Raw genomic sequence first — 26627 nt, forward strand, 5'->3', positions numbered from 1 at the left:
TCAATGTCCCAATATTTATGGACCTGACTGTAGGTTTTAAAAGGCACCATTTGTGCTGTTACATGCTGCAGGAGGGACACAAGAGCAAAGGTGACACAGGCATTCCTTTTGACACATTTACTACTGCATCAGGCTGAGCATTAATAGCAGCGACAGGGCTGGACTATTGCTCAAGCAGTGGATGCATTCCTTCTGGTAGTACCTCTGCTTTGTGCATCAGGCTATAGTCGGAAGGGGGGTGAAAAACACCTCAAAAAAGGGCTCTAAAAGGACTGCTACAGTCACGGAAGCCTAGAACCATCGCAAAAAAGATGGCATCCTCCCCAGAGAGTAATATGGCTGGTCAGAGTGAGCCATCAGGAGGGGCAAGTGTTGCAGCTGCTCTTAACACTGCAGCCCCTGTGTATATCACTAAGGAGGTTTTTTCTTCAACCATTTTAAGCTTGGAGCAAAAAATTGATGCTTTAAGTGCATCCCAGAGTGGGACTAAGCGCAGCAGGTCCACGTCCATTGCTCAGGACCCTCTTGCTGAAGAACAAGGAGCAAGAGATGATGAATTACTTTCAAAGGACCTGGAAGAGGCTGAAGTCTCCTCTTCCGAAGAACCCAATACAGAAGTGTCAGGTTCGTAGGAAAGATTGGTGGTACAGTCTCTCACTGAATTGGTCCGCTCCACATTTTTACTGCCAATAACGTAGAGCTGGGCGATTTTTCTCCAAAAAAAAAAAAAAATCAGGGATTTTTTTTTATAAAAGCTCGATTCACGATTCGAATTGAGTTTTTTTTTTCCCCCCAGCCCTACAATAACGCAGTCGGTCGATAAGCCCACTTCTGGTTTGGGTTCACTAAAGCCTCCCCAATCTGTTCATTCTTTTCCTATCCATTCATGGCTAAGGAAGCTAATATATTCTGAGTGGGAGCACCCAGATAAACAGTTTTTTCCTCCAAAAAAGTTTTCAATACTTTATCCTATGGAGGAAAAGTTTTATAAGAAATGGGGAATTCCAGCAATTGACGCTGCTATATCATCTGTAACTAAAAATCTGACTTGTCCAGTCCAGTAGACAATGCTCATATGCTAAAGGATCCAACGGATAAGAAGTTGGAGTTCCTTTTTAAAAACTATATTGTGCTGGAAACTATATTGCACTGGCAGGTTCAGTCGTCCAACCTGCACTAGCAGCGATTGGAGTATCTCCGTCCTTAAAGGAACAGTTTATAGAGGTACTCAAAGTTATTGTCTTGTCAGGATCCAATCCGACAATTCCACAGCAGTGGCCTATATCAATCACCAGGGGGGCACGAGAAGTCATATTCTTTAGTGGGCCGAAAGCAACATTCCTTGCCTATCAGCAATTTTCATTCCAGGGATAGGGAATTGGCAGGCTGACTACTTAAGTAGCCAACAATTGTTCCCGGGAGAATGGTCCCTTCATCCCGACATATTTTTGTCAATATGTCAGAAATTGGGAGTTCCGGACGTGGATCTGTTTGCGTCCAGGTTCAACAACAAGATCGACAACTTTGTGTCAAGGACAAGGGATCCGATGGCATACGAAACAGATGCCTTGGTCTTTCCGTGGGATCAGTTTCCACTGATCTATGCGTTCCCTCCTGTTCTGCTGCTTCCGCGTCTTCGCAGGATTAAGCCAGAATGGAAGGAGATGATTATGGTGGCCCCAGCATGGGCCAGGAGATCTTGGTTTGCTGAGATCATAAAGATGGCGTTAGGGAACCCTTGGACCCTTCCACTGTGGCCAGACCTTCTCTCGCAAGGTCCGGTATTCCACCCTACCTTACAAACGCTAAATTTAACGGTTTGGCTATTGAGACCCACATTCTAAAGGACCGTGGGCTGTCAGCTTCAGTAGTTTCTACTTTGGTTAATGCTAGGAAGCCGGCCTCCAGAGTCATATACTATAGAGTCTGGAAGACATATGTCTCCTGGTGTAAATCCGGGGGTTGGCACCCCAGATAGTATGTCATAGGAAGGATCCTTGAATTCCTACAGATGGGATTAGAAATGAAGCTGGCCTTGAGTACTATCAAGGGCCAGGTGTCAGCCTTATCGGTATTGTTTCAATGACCACTTGCTTCACACTCTCTGGTTCATAACTTTATTCAGGGGGTAACGCGGATTAATCCCCCAGTTAAGTCACCCCTGAACACTTGGGACTTAAATTTAGTCCTGTCGGCTTTAAAAAAACAGCCTTTTGAGCCAGTTCGAGATATTCTCTTGGTCCTCTTCACAAGGAAAATAATTTTTTTGGTTGCCATATCTTCTGCAAGAAGAGTATCAGAGTTGGCTGCTTTTTCTTGTAAAGAGCCATATTTGATTATTCATAAGGATAAGATTGTATTGCGGCCTCATCCTAATTTCCTATCGAAGGTAGTGTCAGGTTTTAATTTTAAACCAGGATATTGTTCTGCCTTCCAGAACCTCGTTCTGTGGAAGAAAAGTCACTACATTCTCTTGATGTGGTGAGAGTGGTCAAGGTCTATTTGAAAATGACAGCTCAGATTCGTAAAACAGATGTTTTGCTTGTATTGCCAGACGGTCCTAAAAGAGGACAGGCAGCATCGAAATCTACTATTCCTAAATAGATTTGTCAAGTGATTGTTAAAGCTTATGGTTTAAAAAGGAAAATTCCTCCTTTTCATATTAAAGCGCACTCCACCAGGGCTGTTAGTACTTCTTGGGCTGTGCATCACCAAGCCTCCAAGGCTCATATCAGCAAGGCCGCAACTTGGTCTTCAGTCCATACATTTACCAGATTCTATCAAGTAGATGTAAAAGGTCATGAGGATATCACCTTTGGGTGCAGTGTACTGCAGGCTGCAGTATAAGTCCTCTAGTCTCTTGGTGCCCTACTTTTCGTTGTGCTTCCCTCCCTTCAGTTGGCATTGCTATGGGACATCCCACATAATAACTACTATGGCTCTGTGTCCCGTGATGTACGATAAGAAAATAGGATTTTTATAACAGCTTACCTGTAAAATCCTTTTCTTTGAAGTACATCACGGGACACAGAGGTCCCTCCCTTCTTGGTATACATGTGTATTGCTTTGCTACAAAACTGAGGCACTCCCAGTAGTGGGAGGGGTTATATAGGGAGTGCACTTTTTGTCTTAGTGCGTGCCAGTGTCCATCACATGAAGGTGGCCTATAACCCACATAGTAACTACTATGGCTCTGTGTCCCGTGATGTACTTCAACTAAAAGGTTTTTACAGGTAAGCTGTTATAAAAATCCTATTATTGTGCTGGGCCTTGTAGTTGTAAGGGGATCTGGTAAACTCGTTGTCCTCCCTATTGATATAATAATATGAGTCACGGTGTGTTTCTGTATAGCCAGATCTGTTATTTTGACAATTTCTTGGTGATCCTTCATATCTCTCACTGTAATGAGGGTCTCTGGTACCCCCATGATGGGGTCCTCTAGTCTTAGGGCCTCTACCTTTAGATTTAAAGAACTGTCTCCCCTGATTCAGATCTATATAGTTGTAGGCACCATAAGATCTACTCTTAGGGGTATGGACGTTATCTCCACTTCCAAAGGGTCTTGATGTTTCCGGTCGACTTGGTTCGTAAATCAGTCTCCTATCTGGATTTTGTATTATTGGTACAGAAACCTCCATGGGGGGAGTAATGCCTTGATCATATGGAGTCTAATGGTGGAACTGAGGCCCGGAAATCTGAGAGTGAGGCGTGGAACACACACCGCTGGCAACGATTTCCAGTCTTATCGAGGTTGGTACAGCATCTGATTCCCAGGCTTTTCAGGCAGTACAAGCCCGATTGACCCACTGTCGCTGGCAAGTGGGTCCACCTTATCTGGTAAGAGTATATATTTATATCTCTTTGATAGAAGAATTTTCTACGCTGACAGCTCCACGGCCAGTCTCATTGCATCTCACCACAGCAATATTATTCCTACAGAGGATTTTAAGTCAGTTACCTGACGGACATTCACCTAAGGAAGTTCATTATATTGGTGTCTATTTTGTTTTTCACTTTTTGGACTTTATCTTAATTCACATTTTTTTTACACATATACAATCACACAGTGTGCCTTGCAAAAGTATTCACCCACCTTGGCTTTTTACTTTTTATTTTGTTACATTTACAGCCTTTAACTCAATGTTTTTTTAATCTGAATTATATGTGATGGATCAGAACACAATAGTCTAAGTTGGTGAAGTAAAATTAGAAAAACATATACATAAAACTATTTTTCAGAAATAAAAAAACTGATTTGCCATGTGCGTATGTATTCACCCCCTTTGTTATAAAGCCCATAAAAAGCTCTGGTGCAACCAATTGCCTTCAGAAGTCACATAATTAGTGAAATGATGTCCACCTGTGTGTCACATGATCTGTCATTACATATACACACCTTTTTGAAAGGCCCCAGAGGCTGCAACACCTAAGCAAGAGGCACCACTAACCAAACACTGCCATGAAGACCAAGGTACTCTCCAAACAAGTAAGGCACAATGTTGTTAAGAAGTACAAGTCAGGGTTAGGTTATTAAAAAAACAAAAAAAAAATCCAAATCTTTGATGATCCCTAGGAGCACCATCAAATCTATCATAACCAAATGGAAAGAACATGGCACAACAGCAAACCTACCAAGAGACGGCCACACACCAAAACTCATGGACCGGGCAAGGAGGGCTTTAATCAGAGAGGCAGCACAGATACTTAAGGTAACCCTGGAGGAGCTGCAGACTTCCACAGCAGAGACTGCAGTATCTGTACATAGGACGACAATTAGCCATATGTTCCATAGAGTTGGGCTTTATGGCAGAGTGGCCGGAAGAAAGCTATTACTTTCAGCAAAAAACAAAATAGCACGTTTTGAGTTTGCGAAAAGGCATGTGGGAGACTCCCAAAATGTATGGAGGAAGGCGCTCTGGTCTGATGAGACTAAAGTAGAACTTTTTGGCCATCAAAGAAAACGCTATGTCTGGTGCAAACCCAACACATCACCCAAAGAACACCATCCCCACAGTGAAACATGGTGAGGGCAGCATCATGTTGTGGGGATTTTTTTCAGCAGTCGGGCATGGGAAACTGGTCTAAGTTGAGGGAAGGATGGATGGTGCTAAATACAGGGGGATATTCTTGAGCAAAACCTGCACCACTCTGTGTGTGATTTGAGGCTAGGATAGAGGTTCACTTTCCAGCAGGACAATGACCCCAAACACACTGCTAAAGCAGTGGTTTAAGAGGAAACATGTAAATGTGTTGGAATGGCCTAGTCAAAGCCCAGATCCCAATCCAATAGAAAATCTGTGGTCAGACTTAAAGATTGCTGTTCACAAGCGCAAACCATCCAACTTGAAGGAGCTGGAGCAGTTTTGCAAGGAGGAATGGGCAAAAATCCCAGTGGTAAGATGTGGCAAGCTCATAGAGACTTATCCAAAGCGACTTGGAGCTGATAGCTGCAAAAGGTGGCTCTACAAAGTATTGACTTTAGGGGGGTGAATAGTTATGCACATTGACTTTTACTGTTACTTTGTCCTATTTGTTGTTTGCTTCACAATAAAAAAAAAAAAAACATCTTCAAAGTTGTGGGCATGTTCTGTAAATTAAATGATGCAAATCCTCAAACAATCCATGTTAGTTCCAGGTTGTGAGGCAACAAAACACAAAAAATGCCAAGGGGGGTGAATACTTTTGCAAGGCACTGTACATATACATGATCTGGCCTCTTCTGGGTTATTAGCTTCTGCTGTGACCGCTGTGTCTGGTATGTTACTGGTAATTGGTAACTGGGTTATTGTGTGATTTTGTTATCATGTGATAGCTATGACCAATCATAGCAATGTGAGAAAGCTTTCATGATTGGCTTTCCAATCATGAACAGCTTGCTTACTGTTGTGACCTGTGATCGGCCCAGAGCAATCACATTGTACCTGGCTACCTGAACCATGTGACTAGCTTAGCCAATCACAGATCACAACAAAAATCAAACTGTTCATGAATGGTTAACCTCAGTTAAAACTATTACTTATACAATGACCATCACTGTATCAGCAATAACAGTGTGGAAAACAAATCCTTCATCACCCTTCCGGAGTAGTACAAGGGTCACTATGGTGACACTGAGCTACCCTGGTGACAGGATGTAAGAAAAAAAAAAAAAGATTTACATTTTTATTTCCGTTTTCAATACGGTCACCAGCCAGTATCCCTGATCACCGCCACACCAGTCATATGAGGACGCTGTACTACAATGGTGACAGTATGTAAAAAAAATTGTGAAAAAAATTTTATTCAACCGCTTGCCGATCGTATACTGTATATATATATATACGGCGGCTCTCCTGCGTAGGATCACGTACCTAGTATGTGATTGTGCGCTTCCAGGTCTGGGGCATACGCAGCGCCACTGCTGGCCTGCACCCACTGTGATTGGACACTGCAGGAGCTGATTGGCGGGTACAACAGATTCTATGTCCGCCGGCACCCACCAATGTTTAAGTACACAGGCAGAATGGCGGTCTGCCTATGTAAACAAAGCAGATCGCCGTTCTGTCACTACAGAAGACATTAATCCTGTGTCTCTGCTAAGCAGGGGCACCGATCCATTCCTTCTCCTAGTACAAGCATCTCCCCCACAGTAGTAAAGCACTGATCAGGCACACATTTAAACCTTTTATCGCCCCTGATGTTAACCCCTTCCCTTTCAGTGTCAGTACAGTGACAGTGCAAAATTTTAGCACCGATCACTGTATTAGTGTCAGTGGCCCCCAAAAAGTGTCAGTTGATGTCCCGACTGTCCGCCACAATATTGCAGTCCTGCTATAAGTTGCTGATCGCCGCCATTACTAGTAAAAAAAAAAATTTCAAAAGAAAAAAAAAAAATCTCATAGTTTTAGGCGCTATAACTTTTGTGCAAACCAATTAATATATGCTTATTGTAGCAAAATACATTTTGGCCTAAATTGATGAAGAAATTAATTTTTTTTTTTTTTTAATGGGATATGTTTTATAACAGAAAGTAAAAAATATATTTATATATTTTTTTAAATTTTGTCTTTTTTTTTTTCGTTTATGGCGCAAAAAATAGAAACTGCAGAGGTGATCAAATACCACCAAAAGAGAGCTCTATTTGTGGGAAATAAGGACATACATTTTGTTTAGGTACAGCCTTGCACGTCCGCGCAATTGTCAATTAAAGTAAAAAAAAAATGGTTTATGAAGGGGGGTAAACCTTCCAGAGGTCAAGTGGTTAATTTCTTAATTTTCAAAAAAAAAAGTGACAAAAATTAAAATTTCAAAAAACTTGCCATGCCTCTTACTAGATGTCTATTAGAAGTGCATGATTAATCGTTAAAAGATCCCAACATCGATTCAACCCCCCCCCCCCCCCCCCACTATCGTAACTCGACATTTCCTTGATTCTATGTGACAAGTGCAGAGCCGCTCAGAACTGTCAAAAAAAAAAATGTTTATCCACATACCTCAGTGCTGGGAGATAGAGAAGAGGAGATATATTGTATCTCTCTTATCTTTTAGATCAGGGGTCTCCAAACTTTTTACTTTGAGGAGCCACATTCTATATTTTACACATATTCGCAGGCCAGAAAAATAATTTATAAATATATCCACAGTAGAAGAATAGAATAAAATTTGACTTCCTGCTGACAGCGACCTAAACGCTGGAACATTATGCAACGGGGTTAAACTTCCAGTGTGCATGAGGCTTTACATCTGTGTCCCCATCATTTTCAGTATTACATTGTATATCCCTTTATGTTGTGGTCGTTCATGTGCTTATCTAATAGTATTTTGAAATTATTGATGCTCCCTGCTGAAACCAGTGCCTGTGTAAGAGAATTCCACATCCTTACCGCTATTACATAAAGAACCCTCTACGCAGTTTAAGGTTTTGGTAAATGGCCGCGTGTCTTACTAAACTTTCTTTTGCGAAAAAGTTTTATCCCTATTGTTTGTGTACAGCGTCGCATGACCACGCAATGGTCAATTAAAGCAACTCAGTACCGTATCGCAAAAAATGGCCTGGTCATCAAGGGGGTAAATCCTTTGGGGCTGAAGCAGTTAACTAATAGCGGTTAATATTGAAAATCTTAAAAAAACAAAACAAAAGGATGTTTTCTATTTTCTGTTATAAAACATATCCAATAGAATCTCTTCATAAGGGTGACAAACTTTTACCCTTAAAAATCTCCATAGGCAATTGTTTAAAAATGTCTACAGGTTACCAGTTTTGCGTTACAGAGGAGGTCTAGGGTTAGAATTATTGCTCTTGCTCTAACGATCGCAGCGATACTTCACATGGTTGGTTTGAACACCATTTTCATATGCAGGCGCTAATCACATATGCGTTCGATTCTGCATGCAAACTCATCAGGCGCTTTAAAATTGTTTTTTCTTTTTTTCTTATTTATTTTACTTTTTTTATTTTTTCTTATTTTGACACTTCTTTTAAAAAAAAAAAAATTGGGTCACTTTTATTCCTCTCACAAGGAATGTAAACATCCCTTGTAATAGAAAAAAAGCATGACAGGACCTCTTAAATATGAGATCTGGGGTCAAGACCTCAGATCTAATATTTACACTAGAATGCAATAAAAAAAAAATACTCCTTTTTAAGAGCATTGGGCGGAAGTGACGTTTTGAAGTCGTTTACGCCCTCCAATGCTATGGAGCCGAGCAGGGGCCATCTTTCTCTCACTCGGCATCTAGGCAGTGAGGGGAGTGGACGCGGTCGTCTCCGTCGCTACCGATGGCTCCGGTGAGCGGCGGAAAACGACCGGAGCGCGGCAGGAGGGCCTCTCCTGTCACCGATAAAAGTGATCTCGCGGTGAATCCACCGCAGAGACCACTTTTGTCTTAAAGTGAAACCCACTCTGTTCCCGATAATACCGAGGTTATGGCAGCTATGGCACGGTATTTAGAGTCAACGTACCGACGTACAGGTACCACGATTTGTGTGAAGTGGTTAATAGACTAAAATCTATTGTTATCTCCTTTATATGGCTAGGAAGGGTGCCCAGACTGGCGATATTCACACTACAGTTACCAGTAGGCGGCTGTCTTAGTGACGGCTCGCTGGTGCTTCAGGGGGTTTGAGCCTAATCTGAAATAACAACTCTAATGCGCACAATGATAACGGTTTGGCATAGGGCTAGAGTATTGCATCATACACCAGAGACTTTCTACCCCCACACACCTCAATGGGGTAATCCTAAAATCCCTCATATGCGCAGTATACCTGACCCTCAGGTGTGGGCCTCTAGAAGCATAGTGGTACTGAAATATTTAGTAACGGAGGGTAGGTTTCCAGAACTCAAAGCTACTTATAGTCTTCCCAATTGGATGTTTTTTGGATATATGCAGGTGCGACATTCCTTCCAGCATGAATTTCCTCATGGTGTCACACTTGAGTCGGACGCAGTAGAGCGCCTACTGTCGTCAAAAGTGCTGACTGCTCCCCTGTCTACACTATATTTTCATCTCACGCTATCTCCAACCTCAAAAACTACCTAGGGCGTTTCTCAAATGGAAACGGGATATTCCTGCTCTCACAGAGGAGGACTGGGAGGGGTGTGTCTCTTCATATGTCAGGAATTTGGTTTCTGCTAGGGGCCGCTTTATCCAATTAAAATTTCTGCATAGGGCTTACTATATGCCATAAAAATTGATGGCCATACACCCTGATAGGTCAGCATCATGTCTACGTTGTGGGGACCCGGAGGCTTCCTTTATTCATATGATCTGGTCCTGTCCCCTCCTGCAGGGCTTCTGGAAAGGGGGCCTGGAACATATTAATCAGGCTGTGGAGACAACCCTTGTCTTATGTCCAGAGGATATGTTGCTGAACATAATTGTCGACCCCGCTGTGAGAAAATATACCAAACTGTTTATAATTTATGCCACATATTATGCACGTAGGGAGATTTTGTTGAAATGGAAGGCTGCATTACCAACTACTGTTGCTTCCTGGCGAAATACCCTTAATAGTGTTTTGCCTTTGTATAAAATAAAGTATACCAACAGAAATTGTCCGAGTAAATTTACAAGATACAGTCAGGTCCATAAATATTGGGGCATCAACACAATTCTAATATTTTTGGCCCTATATACCACGACGATGGATTTGAAATGAAACAAACAGGATGTGCTTTAACCACTTCAGCCCCGGAAGGTTTTACCCCCTTCCTGACCAGAGCACTTTTTACAATTCGGCACTGCGTCGCTTTAACTGCTAATTGCGCGGTCATGCAATGCTGTACCCAAACGAAATTTGCGTCCTTTTCTTCCCACAAATAGAGCTTTCTTTTGATGGTATTTGATCACCTCTGCCATTTTTATTTTTTGCGCTATACACGGAAAAAGACCGAAAATTTTGAAAAAAAAATCATATTTTCTACTTTTTGTTCTAAAAAAAATCCAATAAACTCAATTTTAGTCATACATTTAGGCCAAAATGTATTCGGCCACATGTCTTTGGTAAAAAAAATGTCAATAAGTGTATATTTATTGGTTTGCGCAAAAGTTATAGCGCCTACAAACTAGGGTACATTTTCTGGAATTTACACAGCCTTTAATTTATGACTGCCTATGTCGGTGCTAAAATGGCAGGGCAGTACAAAACCCCCACAAATGACCCCATTTTGGAAAGTAGACACCTCAAGGAAATTGCTGAGAGGCATGTTGAGCCCATTGAATATTCATTTTTTTTGTCCCAAGTGATTGAATAATGACAAAAAAAAAAAAAAAAATTACAAAAAGTTGTCACTAAATGATATATTGCTCACACAGGCCATGGGCATATGTGGAATTGCACCCCAAAATACATTTAGCTGCTTCTCCTGAGTATGGGGATACCACATGTGTGGGACTTTTTGGGAGCCTAGCCGCGTACGGGGCCCCGAAAACCAGTCGCTGCCTTCAGGATTTCTAAGGGCGTACATTTTTGATTTTACTCCTCACTACCTATCACAGTTTTGAAGGCCATAAAATGCCCAGATGGCATAAAACCCCCCCAAATGACCCCATTTTGGAAAGTAGACACCCCAAGCTATTTGCTTTGAGGTATGTTGAGTCCATGGAGTGTTTTATATTTTGACACAAGTTGCGGGAAAGTGACAAATTTTTTTTTTTTTTTTGCACAAAGTTGTCACTAAATGATATATTGCTCACACAGGCCATGAGCATATGTGGAATTGCACCCCAAAATACATTTAGCTACTTCTCCTGAGTACGGGGATACCACATGTCTGGGACTTTTTGGGAGCCTAGCCGCGTACGGGGCCCCGAAAACCAATCACCGCCTTCAGGATTTCTAAGGGTGTAAATTTTTGATTTCACTCTTCACTGCCTATCACAGTTTCGGAGGCCATGGAATGCCCAGGTGGCACAAACCCCCCCCAAATGACCCCATTTTGGAAAGTAGACACCCCAAGCTATTTGCTGAGAGGCATGATGAGTATTTTGCAGCTCTCATTTGTTTTTGAAAATAAAGAAAGACGAGAAAAAACATTTTTTTTTTTCTTTTTTCAATTTTCAAAACTTTGTGACAAAAAGTGAGGTCTGCAAAATACTCACTATACCTCTCATCAAATAGCTTGGGGTGTCTACTTTCCAAAATGGGGTCATTTGGGGGGGGGTTTTGCCACCTGGGCATTCCATGGTCTCCGAAACTGTGATAGGCAGTGAAGAGTGAAATCAAAAATTTACGGCCTTAGAAAGCCTGAAGGCGGTGCTTGGTTTTTGGGGTCCCGTACGTGGCTAGGCTCCCAAAAAGTCTCACACATGTGGTATCCCCGTACTCAGGAGAAGCAACAGAATGCATTTTGGGGTGTAATTTCACATATTCCCATGGCATGTTTGAGCAATATATCATTTAGTGACAACTTTGCGCAAAAAAAAATAAAAAAAATAAAAAATTTTCTCTTTCCCGCAACTTGTGTCACAATATAAAATATTCCATGGACTCGACATGCCTCTCAGCAAATAGCTTGGGGTGTCTACTTTCCAAAATGGGGTCATTTGGGGGGTTTCGAACTGTCCTGGCATTTTATGCACAACATTTAGAAGCTTATGTCACAAATCACCCACTCTTCTAACCACTTGAAGACAAAGCCCTTTCTGACACTTTTTGATTACATAAAAAAATAATTTTTTTTTGCAAGAAAATTACTTTGAACCCCCAAACATTATATATTTTTTTAAAGCAAATGCCCTACAGATTAAAATGGTGGGTGTTTAATTTTTTTTTTTTTCACACAGTATTTGCGCAGCGATTTTTCAAACGCATTTTTTGGGGAAAAAACACACTTTTTTAAAATTTTAATGCACTAAAACACACTATATTGCCCAAATGTTTGATGAAATAAAAAAGATGATCTTAGGCCGAGTACATGGATACCAAACATGACATGCTTTAAAATTGCGCACAAACGTGCAGTGGCGACAAACTAAATACATTTTTAAAAGCCTTTAAAAGCCTTTACAGGTTACCACTTTAGATTTACAGAGGAGGTCTACTGCTAAAATTACTGCCCTCGATCTGACGTTCGCGGTGATACCTCACATGCATGGTGCAATTGCTGTTTACATTTGACGCCAGACCGACGCTTGCGTTCGCCTTAGCGCGAGAGCAGGGGGGACAGGGGTGCTTTTTTTTTTTTTTGTTTTTGTTTTTTTTTCTTTATTATTATCATTTTTATTGTTATCTCAGGGAATGTAAATATCCCCTATCATAGCAATAGGTAGTGACAGGTACTCTTTTTTGAAAAAATTGGGGTCTATTAGACCCTAGATTTCTCCTCTGCCCTCAAAGCATCTGACCACACCAAGATCGGTGTGATAAAATGCTTTCCCAATTTCCCAATGGCGCTGTTTACATCCGGCGAAATCTAAGTCATAAAATGCTCGTAGCTTCCGGTTTCTTAGGCCATAGAGATGATTGGAGCCACTCTGGTCTCTGATCAGCTCTATGGTCAGCTGGCTGAATCACCGGCTGCATTCTCAGGTTCCCTGTTGAGACAGGAGAGCCAGAGAAAAACACGGAAGACGTTGGGGGGGGGGGGGCATTCCCTCCCACTGCTTGTAAAAGCAGTCTAGAGGCTAATTAGCCGCTAGGATTGCTTTTACATGAAAGCTGACTGCTGGCTGAAAAGAATGATACCAAGATGATACCTAAACCTGCAGGCATCATTCTGGTATAACCACTCAAAGTCGTGAATGGCGTACCTGAAGACAAAAAAATGGTTAACAATAAAGCACAGTAAACGGTAAAGTATAAAAAATTGCATACCTGAAAAGCAAACATGATAAAACATAATAACAATAAAACATTGCAGAATAGAATACAGTAAAAAAGAGCAGAACAATAGAGAGAGAATAGAGAGAGAGAGAACAATAAAACGACAACTATTATTTTTTATTTTATATTTTTGTTTGTGTGTTTTTTTTTTTTTTTTTTTTTTTTTTTTTATTACACTTTTTTTTGTAACTAACTTTTATAACTGTAACCGGTTCCAGGTTTGGGTCTCTCAAAATGCGATGGCATCTTGGGAGACCCTGTGAAAGTGTGCCTAGTCTGTGCAATGCTGTACCCTACGCTAATACTCAACTAGTGAATGGTAGCGTTTAAAACATTCACCAATGCAAAGACCAGGATTGTCAGGACAGGAGAGACAATAATAGCGGGTGTCACGCCTATATCCGCGCTTGCTGCAGACACAACATCTTTTTTGGGGGGGGTTCGTTGGGTAGGGGTACTCGGGAGGACATAAAGAAAATGCCTCTCATGCAGCCGACTGCATTTAGTTGGGGATGTGAATGGGGGAAGTACGGGCGCTGCAGAAGTGGTGGGTTCCCAATTAGGATTGGCGAATGCAGCAGGAAGGGCATTATGGGCACGACGGGCCTGTGTTTGTCTTTTTGGTGGCAGCGGGACACTACTTGTGCTTGCCACCTCACCAGCTTGAACTGCACTTATGGGACTCGTCACGTCACCAAGTGTTACTGCAGTGCGGGTTTGACTACGACCGGGGTGTACTAGGCCGCTGGTGCTTGCCAGTTCACCAAAACGCTACAAAAAAAACTGTTAGCGATCGCAGGGATCAGGCCTGACTCTGCGAACGCTGCAGTTATGCGTTTAGTGTTTTGTAAGTGTCAGTGATCGATCGATACTGCACTTGGGTGGGCTGGGTTGGGCTGGGCCGGGCGGAGGGGCAAAACGCAGGTGCTAGCAGGTATCTGGGCTGATCCCGCTAACACTGCATTTGTGGGAACCCTAAACTGCTGGGGACGCTAGTATAGATCTGATCGGATCAGATATTGATCCGTTCAGATACTATACCACTAAGGGAGGTGTACGGTGCGTGGGTGTTAGCGGTACTGGCGCTAACCTGACGCTGCCTGGGGCTGATGCTTGCCAGTTCACCAAAACGCTACCAAGAAAACTGTTAGCGATCGCAGAGATCAGGCCTGACTCTGCGAACGCTGCAGTTATTTGTTTAGTGTTTTGTAAGTGACAGTGATCGATCGATACTGCACTTGGGTGGGCTGGGCTAGGCTGGGCCGGGCGGAGGGGAAAAACGCAGGTGCTAGCAGGTATCTGGGCTGATCCCGCTAACACTGCGTTTGTGGGAACCCTAAACTGCTGGGGACGCTAGTATAGATCTGATCAGATATTGATCCGATCAGATACTATACCACCAAGGGAGGTGTACGGTGCTTCGTGGGTGTTAGCGGTACTGGCGCTAACCTGACGCTGCCTGGGGCTGGTGCTTGCCAGTTCACCAAAACGCTACCAAAAAAACTGTTAGCGATCGCAGGGATCAGGCCTGACTCTGCGAACGCTGCAGTTATGCGTTTAGTGTTTTGTAAGTGACAGTGATCGATTGATACTGCACTTGGGTGGGCTGGGCTGGGCCGGGCGGAGGGGCAAAACGCAGGTGCTAACAGGTATCTGTGCTGATCCCGCTAACACTGCGTGTTTGGGAACCCTAAACTGCTGGGGACGCTAGTATAGATCTGATCGGATCAGATATTGATCCGTTCAGATACTATACCACTAAGGGAGGTGTGCGGTGCGTGCTTGGGTGTTAGCGGTACTGGCGCTAACCTGACGCTACCAAGAAAACTGTTAGCGATCGCAGGGGTCAGGCCTGACTCTGCGAATGCTGCAGTTATTTGTTTAGTGTTTTGTAAGTGACAGTGATCGATCGATACTGCACTTGGGTGGGCTGGGCTGGGCGGAGGGGAAAAAAGCAGGTGCTAGCGGGTATCTGGGCTGATCCCGCTAACACTGCGTTTTTGGGAACCCTAAACTGCTGGGGACGCTAGTATAGATCTGATCGGATCAGATATTGATCCGTACAGATACTATACCACTAAGGGAGGCATATGCTGCGTGCGTGGGTGTTAGCGGTACTGGCGCTAATCTGACGCTGCCTGGGGCGACGCATATCACCGCCGGGCGATCAGGGGGCTAAACCTTTATTCGGTAATAAACGGCGGGTGCCCTGACACTATAAAAAATAAACGAACTAACCAGCGTCACCCGTAACACTTATACAGTGATCAGTGGTGAAAGGGTTAACTAGGGGGCAATCAAGGGGTTAAAACATTTATTAGATAGTATATGGGGGGTCCCTGACGCTATAAAACGCTGACGGCGAACCTAAATATTTACCTCCCTAACTAGCGTCACCAGCGACACTAATACAGCGATCAGAAAAATGATCGCTTAGCGACACTGGTGACAGGGGGTGATCAAGGGGTTAAAACTTTGTTAGGGGGGTACCCTAGACCTAAAGGGGGCTACCACTCACTGCCCTAACACTGTAACTGTCACAAACTGACACCAATCAGTAATCAGAAAAAAAAAAATACTGCTTGGTGTCAGTTTGTGACAGGGGGGGGGGGGGGATCGGGGTGTTTTATGTGCCTGGCATGTTCTACTGTGTGTGTGTAGTGTTTTGTGCACTTACATGTCTTCTCTCCTCGGCGCTGGAACGGAAACTGCCAAGCCGAGGAGAGATGACATCACATCCTCTGCCTGTGTGAAACTACACACAGGCAGGGGAGGATTCCGATTGGCTGGGAGCGATCGCGAGGGGGGGGCCACGATCGGATGGTCTCCCCCTCGCCTCCCAACGCTCCTAGTCAAATGCCGACCGCCGCTGGCACCGGGGGGGGTCCGATCGGACCCCCCGCCCGCGGGGGCAGATCACGTACAGGTACGTGATTCTGCCTGCCCGTGCCATTCTGCCGACGTATATCTACGTTAGGCGGTCGGCAAGTGGTTAACTGCAGACTTTCAGCTTTAATTTGAGGGTATTTACATCCAAATAAGGTGAACGGTGTAGGAATTACAACAGTTTGTATATGTGCCTCCCACTTTTTAAGGGATCAAAAGTAATGGGACAGATTAACAATCATCCATCAAACTTTCACTTTTTAATACTTGGTTGCAAATCCTTTACAGCCTGAAGTCTGGAACGCATAGACATCACTAGACGCTGGGTTTCATCCCTGGTGATGCTCTGCCAGGCCTCTACTGCAACTGTCTTCAGTTCCTGCTTGTGGGCATTTTCCCTTCAGTTTTTTGTCTTCTGCAAGTGAAATGCATGCTCAATCGGAGTCAGGTCAGGTGATTGACTTGGCCATTGCATAACATTCCACTTCTTTCCCTTAAAAAACTCTTTGGTTGCTTTCACAATATGCTTCGGGTCATTGTCCATCTGCACTGTGAAGCGCCGTCCAATGAGTTCTGAAGCATTTTGCTGAATATGAGCAGATAATTTTGCCCGAAACACTTCAGAATTCATCCTGCTGCTTTTGTCAGCAGTCATAACATCAATAAATACAAGAGAACCAGTTCCATTGGCAGCCATGACGCTACCACCACCATGCTTCACTGATGAGGTGGTATGCTTTGGATCGTGAGCAGTTCCTTTCCTTCTCCATACTCTTCTCTTCTCATTACTCTGGTACAAGTTGATCTTGGTCTCATCTGTCCATAGGATGTTGTTCCAGAACTGTGAAGGCTTTTTTAGATGTTGTTTGGCAAACTCTAATCTGGCCTTCCTGTTTTTGAGGCTCAGCAATGGTTTACATCTTGTGGTGAACCCTCTGTATTTACTCTGGTGAAGTCTTCTCTTGATTGTTGACTTTGACACACATACACCTACCTCCTGGAGAGTGTTCTTGATCTGGCCAACTGCTGTGAAGGGTGTTTTCTTCACCAGGGAAAGAATTCTTCAGTCATCCACCACAGTTGTTTTCTGGTGTTGCTGAGCTCACCGGTGCGTTCTTTCTTTTTAAGGATGTTCCAAACAGTTGATTTGGCCACACCTAATGTTTTTGCTATCTCTCTGATGGGTTTGTTTTGTTTTTTCAGCCTAATGATGGCTTGCTTTACTGATAGTGACAGTTCTTTGGATCTCTTATTGAGAGTTGTCCGTAACAGATTCCAAATGCAAATAGCACATTTGAAATGAACTCTGGACCTTTTATCTGCTCCTTGTAAATGGGATGAGGGAATAACACACACCTGCCCATGGAACAGCTGAGTAGCCAATTGTCCCATTACTTTTGGTTCCTTAAAAAGTGGGAGGCACGTATACGAACTGTTGTAAGTCGTACACCGTTCACCTGATTTGGATGTAAATACCCTCAAATTAAAGCTGAAAGTCTGCAGTTAAAGCACATCTTGTTTGTTTCAATTTGAATCCATTGTGGTGGTGTATGGAGCCAAAAAGATTAGAATTGTGTCGATGTCCCAGTATTTATGGACCTGACTGTATGGTCCTCCTGGATAGATTCTTGGGGTTCTTTACAGATGGAGATCTCCCCATCTAATCCGGAAGTGGATCCTCATGTTTGAACTCAGTTCCTGTTGGACCGGATCTAGCTTGGATGTGGTCCACCTCCCCCCCTTTCCTTTTCTCTTGTCCTTCTCTTTCTCCTTCCTTTTCCCCTTCCACCCGCCCTGCTTTTCCTCCCTTTCCTTTTCTCCTGTCCTTCTCTTTCTCCTTCCTCTTCCCCTTCCCACCCGCCCTGCTTTTTCCCTCTTATGCTTCCCTTTTCATTCCCACATTTTCCCTTCTTTTTTCTCTGTTGTTTTTTCTTCCCCTCCCTTCTTGCTTTCCTCTCTGCTTCTTATTGAAGACCCTCATATGTCTACTTAATGACTCACTGGTTCGGGTGAAACTCCTCTCCTGGTCTTTGTCAAGAACCTCATTTACCAATATAAGGCCTCTTTCACACGGATGATCCGTATGTCCGTTTTTCATCCATCCGTTTTCGGATGAAAAACGGACATACAGTCATCCCTATGGAGCGTCGGATGTCAGCGGTGACATGTCCGCTGACATCCGACCCGCTCCGATCCGAAAAGTGTAACGGAGGAAAAACCTACTTTTTCCTCCGTTTTCGGATCGGATCGGATGACGACGGACACTACGGACCGTCATCATCCGATCCCCCCATAGGGGAGAGCGGCGCTCTGACAGGTCCGTCGCTGCACAGTGTGCAGCGATGCACCTGTCATCTTCCTGCTCAGCGGGGATCGGCGGAGCTATCCCCGCTGAGCAAGCGGATGTTCACGGGGCGGATCATGACTGATCTGCCCCGTGTGAAAGAGGCCTAAGTGTATTAAAATATGTAGCGCTACCTCAGTCTCAATATGACGAAAAATAAACAAGAACAAGGTTGAAGACAGACTAAATGCCCAAACGTTCAAAGTATTATTTAAATATAACTAAGTGAGTGTATCCATATAGTGCAATATGCACAGGATAAAGGGAATATGCACAATAAACAAAATCAATGTAAACAATGTCACATGATAAGATGTCTAATAAATCAAACACATAAAGCATAAACTGACATCTGCTAAATAGTATGGGAATATTATTCAAAATAAATAAGTGGGTGTGTCAAAGTGCAATGTGCACACAATATAGGAAATATGCACGATACACAGACAATGTAAAAATAGTCACATAATCCAATCAATCAAACACGTGAAGCGTGAACTGACAACTAATAGGTAATGTGAAGATAATAAAATATATATAAAAGGGGGCTTGCAATGTAATTGCAAGTGTTACTCCAAAAAAATGAATTAAAAAGTGCAATGTGCATATAATTCATAAATATTGGACCGGCAGAAGAAAAATCAATCAAATAATGTCAGTAATGCCATAAAAATGATATGTGTCCAAACAACTGTGAACTGGTGGAAAAATGACAAACAAAATGAAGTGAAAATAGTGCAGTCCAAAAAACATGCAATGCGACTTCCAATGCGACTGATTCCCAATGTCAGCAAGAGGAAATCTTCTAAAAGTGAGAAAGGTGCAAGTGCAGTGGCAGCAGAATGTCTCTATACAGTTCTTCCAATCTTGCTCCGATGTGCGGTGACTATTTCCCCCAGCCTCTCACCTGTAGTAGCGGACCCCAAGGGGCCGAATCACGCTTGAATCAACAAGTAGGCAGCAGTGCATCTACAATGGGATATAAATTAAAAGGGGTGTGGCGCTCCCTACGGGGTTAGGGATAGTGTAAGGGAGGGGGACGGGGTTGTCTGATGGGTTGTATTATATCCAAAGGTGATATCCCCCCAATCATAAACCTAGTAAGGTGCCTGATACTACCAAAATTATATATACAACAAAATTAATTAAACGAGAGCGATCTTCAGTGATTGTGTGCAAATACAAGAAGCCTTATATGTAAGGGATGTGTGCTGAGACCCCTACATCTGTGATAGGTCTGCACCATACATCACCACAAGTGAAATGAGTATAATCCAAACCATAAACGTAAAAAATTCAAACATAAAAAACGTAATATGTGCTCTACCTATCCGGTACAAATATTACTAACCATATATTGTACTCTGCCTAAAATAGTGCCAAATATTTTCACATTAGTGATCAGAGTCCAGTGAACAGGTGAATGCACCTCACCCTAATTAGTGCAAATATAAAACAATTAGTAATAGTCATAGTCCTTAAAGTAGTAAACTCTTCAAACACAGTGTTTCAGGGAATTTTCTTAGCGAGAGAAAACCGTGACAAAAGTGCTCTCAGGTGGTTTCTGTGACTTTTGTGCTCCCCCTTTTGGGTCCCCACTCACCGAATCCAACAACCCCAAAAGGGGCAAACAGCATAGGGTATCTCGATCACGGTCAGCTCTCCACCACGATCATGTAGGGCATTCAGGTGGTTTCCGTACTGTTGGTTTAAGATATTCCCAATGGCTCCCCGGATCCACCAACCCCAAAAAAGGGTAAGCTACATGGGGTATCACGGTCACGATATCCTCTCCACCACAATCCTACAAAGCATCCAGGGTAATTTCCGTAATGTTGAATTGAAGTATTCACATTGGCTCCCTCATGGAGAAAAAAAATAGAAGGCTCCCATGGTGTAGTAGGTAAAAGAAAGATTTTTTATTCAAAAAACCCCATACACACTTATTAGGAGTTAACATTAAAAAAACTAAAAACCTAAGCAAAATAGGCTATAACAGTAAAGTAAAAAGAATACAGCAGTCTGCTATCGCTGGATACAAGTACGTGCCTGAAAAAAACAACCCTATAAGGGAATGACAGCGTACTGCTGGTTGGAGCTGTTTGCACTCCACCTGCGTTCCAAGCAGAGTCCGTACCCGGAAGTGACGTATTTTCACTAATGTGAAAATATTTGGCACTATTTTAGGCAGAGTACAATATATGGTTAGTAATATTTGTACCGGATAGGTAGAGCACATATTACGTTTTTTATGTTTGAATTTTTTACGTTTATGGTTTGGATTATACTCATTTCACTTGTGATGTATGGTGCAGACCTATCACAGATGTAGGGGTCTCAGCACACATCCCTTACATATAAGGCTTCTTGTATTTGCACACAATCACTGAAGATCGCTCTCGTTTAATTAATTTTGTTGTATATATAATTTTCGTAGTATCAGGCACCTTACTAGGTTTATGATTGGGGGGATATCACCTTTGGATATAATACAACCCATCAGACAACCCCGTCCCCCTCCCTTACACTATCCCTAACCCCGTAGGGAGCGCCACACCCCTTTTAATTTATATCCCATTACTCTGTGGAGGATCCTCAGGGAAACTCCTTTAGGGGGGCTGCATACCTATACGTTTTGTCCTAAGCGCAGCTTCCATACTTAATTACACTATAGCAGTGCATCTACAGGCTCGGCTTCCAGGATCGGCTCACAATCCTAGTTCCAGCTCCCAGGAGGAGGGGGGAGTGTAAAACTGGCGCTCTCCCACACTCGGTCGGTGTTTTTCAGATGGATCATACAAGGAAGAAAATGGGCTCCATAGTGTAGTAGAATTAAAAGGATTTTTATTAAAAACGCTAATAGTAACTTACAGAGCAGTCAGCAATAGAAGTAAGAGGCTTCCGGGTTCGGCCGTACCCGAGAAGCAGCGGCACCTGGCTCCTCCCACCCTGACGCGTTGCGTCACGCCACACGTGACTTTATCAAAGGGATGAGGAGTCGGGTGCCAGACAGCCAGTGTATATAGCGACCGTTGTCATAGCAGCAGCAAACAATTGAATCGGCTAACGTCCTGATAAAAAATATGTAATCAGGAACATCTTTAAAAGGTATCATTCAATCAATATTAAAAAAACATACTAAAAATACATAACAAGTAATATAATCCTCTGACAAATATCAGCAGAGGATATAAAAGGGTATATACAGATAGATCTAATAGGTAAATGCCATCTAGTGGTAAATCAATGTAACTGAAGGGAGAAACTATGATTAAAGAACATGAGGAAGGAATCAATCTCAAGTGCCACCAAATTGTAAAATACAAAATTAAGAAATAAAAAATATTAAAAATAAAGAATATAAATTTATAAAAAGTGTATACTCCAACAACATAGGCTTAATAGTAGCATTTAGTGAGCACAAAGCATAACCTCTATATAAAACCAAGGAGAAAATATAGGTATCCAACACCCCCAACGCCACTAGGATATTGGTATTCAAAAAAGGAGGGATCCATACATTTAGAATACGTCAAAATAAAGGAACGCTCGTATAACCTATTCCACTACTCAACTTCATGTTTCTAATTGGGGTAAGCGTAATCACACTGACATATTAAACCTCAAAGGTTACTCTGGAACCCTTTAAAGAATCAACAGAATTCATCGCATTGTCTAAACAATTGAATCGGGATATGGAACAGAAGGATAAAGAAACAGCTGCAAGAAAAAAGAAAAAATATCAGAGAGATATAAAAGACTTTAATGATGATCTTGTCTTTAAATGGTAGAATAAAATCGAAGAGACGGTCATTAATTCCAATACCAGTTCCCATATAAAAGAAGTGAAGATGAATGAGAAAGTAAATGAAAGAAAGATCAAAGGAACATTCCCAACCAACATGATACAAGAAAACCATAATGCTTATAATACCCCTCATCAAAAACAGAGGTGGAAAGGGAACAATTAGAAAAAACCCTTTTGGAGGAACAATGGACAAAACAATAATTACCAAGGGAGACCTTATCCTCAGTCCCCCCATAAAAGAAAACCGCCTTACCCTATGTGGAGAGATTATGAGAGAAATGGAGAGAGAAATGGGTATTATCCAGATAGAATAAGAAGAGATGAAAGACCATTCAGAGATGATAGATATTTTCAACATGAAGCGAGAAGAGGGGAATCCCCCCCCCAGGAATAATTATTATGCCGTCCCGGGACAGAATAGATTCGAACAGTTACGAAGATGTGATGAGGGAGTGAGATCACCATGGTATCCAAAATACCAACAGGATAAACATGAACATGAGAGAACACCATACCGTTTTTTAGAACAGCGTTATCAGGATTCTCCGAGACGCCAATATCGGGAAGACCCTCCCCGAAGACACGACAGGCGGACTCCGGATTCCAGTCCGGACAGAAGAACAATGAGAAGGGAAGAGAAGAAACAATAAGTACAGTGGGACCAGGACAGGGGGGAACGCCAAAGGAACACCCCGAGAAGATCCATATAAAGAAGGACCAGAAAAAACTAAAAATGAGAAGAGGATGTCGAGCAGGGATCAAAAAACAAAAGGAAAAGAGTGTAAAGGGAGAAGGAATCATTAATATTAGTGGGGTTGAACTAACACAAGAGGAGATAAAAGTGTTAGACAAGGGATTAAAGTTTGCCCCAAAGAAAAATCTCAATAAGTTTAGTGCCTATGTAGATATCTACAAATTCATTAGAATCCTAAATATTAAAAAATATATGCTCAGCAATCCTGGGGAAGGAAGAGGGAGAACTATACCTGAGAACAATGGTATCCTATTTAGTGATCTCCGTAACAAATCTCTCTTTAATCCGCCAGCTGGTACGGATGGACACATTGATGTGTTCAAGAAGATGATTTTGAAGGACCTACAAGATCTAAATATAAAAAAGTGTCTGAGTCAAGAAGTATAAAGAATGGGATAAGAAAATTAGAAGCAAGGAAGGATATTGTGATAAGACAAGCTGGTAAGGGACGAGCTATAGTTATTCAATCCAAAGCTGATTATAATGAGGAACTCAATCGTCAACTCAATGACATTGGAACTTATCAGTTATTATCAAGCAACCCAACAATAAGATACAAAAAAGAGTTAGCTAAAGTCATACAGAAGGGGTCCGAAAAGGGCTTGTTGAATAAACAAGAAATTGTATACTTACAGCCCAAAATGTGTAGGGTACCCGTGATCTATATGTTACCTAAGATCCATAAAGATAAGCAGAAACCCCAGGGGAGGCCTATAGTAAATGGGATCAACTCGGCGGGTGCACGAATTGGAGAATATATCGATTGGTTTCTGCAACCAGTGGTGAAGAAGACGAGATCATACTTGAGAAATACAAAACATCTCATCCAACTCCTCAATGATGTCACCTTGAGTGATGGACCGGTTTATCTGGCAACCCCCGATGTTGCATCCTTATATACAATTATTAACCAGGATGAGGCCATACAGGCAACTAAATGGGCCCTTAGAAGTTTAAGTGATTTGAAGTGTAAACAAAGAAGATTTCTATTGGATTGTTTAAGATATAGTTTAGATTCGAATTACTTCTGGCACAAAAATAACTATTACAAACAAATTTGTGGAATTGCGATGGGTGCTAAGTAATGCACCCAGCGTTGCCAATGTATATATATCAGAATGAGAGGAAGAAGCATTATACAGTAATTTACCGCATCAGCTGACATTATTTAAACGATTTATAGATGACATTATCGTAATTTGGAGTGGAAGTAGAGAGAGCCTTATTGACTTTTGTTTTAATCTTAATACCAACAATAAAAATATAAAATTGACTTGGGAAATAAGTGACGAGAAAATAAACTTTCTAGATCTTGAAATAATGAAAGAAGGTACCAAGTTAATTACTCAGACCTACTTCAAAACTGTTGATAGGAACAGCTATCTGCCTCTGGACAGCTGTCATCATTCGGTTTGGCTAGACAATATACCGAAGGGTCAGCTGGTCAGATTAAGGCGAAATTGCACTTTAACCACTTCCTTACCAGGCCAATTCTGACATTTCTCTCCTACATGTAAAAATCATAATTTTTTTGCTAGAAAATTACATAGAACCCCCAAACATTATATATGTTTTTTTAGCAAAGACCCTAGAGAATACAACGGCAGTTGTTGCAACTTTTTATCTCACACGGTATTTGCGCAGGAATTTTTCGAACGTGTTTTTTTGTGGAAAAAAACTGTTTTGTGTTTTAAAAGAAAACAAAACAGTAAAGTTAGCCCAATGTTTTTGCATATTGTGAAAGATGAAGTTACGCTGAGTAAATAGATACCTAACATGTCATGCTTCAAAATTGCACACGCTCGTAGAATGGCGCCAATGTTCGGTACTTAAAAATCCCCATAGGCGATGCTTGAAATTTTTTTACTGGTTACATGTTTTGAGTTATAGAGGAGGTTTTAGTGACAAAATGATTGCTCTCGCTCCAACGTTCGCGGCGATACCTCACATGTATGGTTTGAACACCGTTTTCATATGTGGGCGGGACTTATGTATGCGTTCGCTTCTGCTTGCGGGGACAGCGGCGATTTAAAATATTTTTTTTTTTAATTGATCATTCTATTTTGTTTTTTTTATTTTGACACTTTTTTGAAAAAAAAAACATTTTTGATCACTTTTATTCCTATTACAAGGAATGTAAACATCCCTTGTAATAGGAATATAACATGACAGATCCTCTTAATAGTGAGATTAATAGTGAGATAAGACCCCATATCTCACCACTAGGCTGGGAAGCCTGAAATAAAAAAAAATAATAAAACGATCACCGCTTCCCAGCCGAAGCGGCGCCGTTTTTTTGAATGGAAAGGCCGGGAGTGACGTCATAACATCGTGCCTGACCTCTGATGATCATAGAGACTCCGGCGACCATCTGGTCCGCCGGAAATCTCTATGATCTACATCCGGCGCCGGCGGATCCGCTCTCCACTTCACCGATCGTAACGGTGAGTTGGAGCAAGCACCGGAGGGCGGCCGGAGGGGGGGGCGTCCCCTCTCGCCTCCCATAGGAACGATCAAGCGGTGGAACGTCCGCTATGATCATTCCTGTGGTGTAGAGATTCGCTGGCTGAAACCGGCAATATCTGAATGATGTCTGTAACTACAGGCATCATTCAGATATACCCGCCCAAAGCCCAGGATGTCATATGACATGGGCGGGTGGGAAGTGGTTAAAGGATACTTTTCTTGAACATGCCAAAATGATTGGAGATAGATTTGTCCAAAAGGGATATCAGGCTGAATTTATTGAAGAAAAAATAAAAGATGTTGCATTACTTGAGAGAGAGAAATTAATACAAGATAATATCAAGAATTCCACTCATCAGGATAATATACCTATCATTATGGACTTCAATATCCAGCACAAACAGATCGAGAGAATTATTAGAAAACATTGGAATATCATTAAAACAGATCGACATCTGGGCACTATCTTGTCAAATAAACCGAAATTTGTATATAGAAAAGCCCCTACTTTGAGGGATCGTTTAGCGAAAAATGTCCTGGACCCCCCCCAGAGAAGAAAAAGCTCTCATTCTTTGAAGGTAAGGGATACTATCTGTGTAAAAGCTGTTTTGCATGTCGACATACGAAAGAAAATTAAAAAAAGAATTAAACTTTATCTCAACAGTAACCTCACAAAATTACGTGATAGAAGATTTTATCATGTGCCGGAGTGAAGGAGTTGTCTACCTATTGGAGTGCCCCTGCCACATTCAGTATGTGGGTAGGACAAAGAGAGCACTATGGAAGAGATTGGGGGGAGCATGTTAAAAACATCATCAAAAAGAGTTTTGATAAGCACAGCTTATCAAGACATTACGCAAAATATCATAATAGCGATCCCTCATCATTAAGAATTTGTGGAATTGAAAAATACAAACCACACTGGAGGGGAGATAACAAAATTGTCAAGATTAGTCAAGCTGGATCAAGATGGATCTACGAATTACGTACTTTATCGCCATTAGGACACAATGTAGATTTCGACCGAAATTGTTTTATTTCTAATTTCTAGTTTTTCCGATAT

At 42.1% G+C, this 26627-nt stretch overlaps 1 protein-coding gene across 1 annotated transcript in view; it reads left to right on the forward strand.

Moving 5' to 3' along the window:
• AP4S1 (adaptor related protein complex 4 subunit sigma 1) overlaps positions 1-26627 on the forward strand; it is a 165629-nt gene that overhangs the window by 18508 nt on the left and 120494 nt on the right.

Source organism: Aquarana catesbeiana, linkage group LG13, assembly GCF_042186555.1.
Source record: "Aquarana catesbeiana isolate 2022-GZ linkage group LG13, ASM4218655v1, whole genome shotgun sequence".
Taxonomy (NCBI): domain Eukaryota; kingdom Metazoa; phylum Chordata; class Amphibia; order Anura; family Ranidae; genus Aquarana; species Aquarana catesbeiana.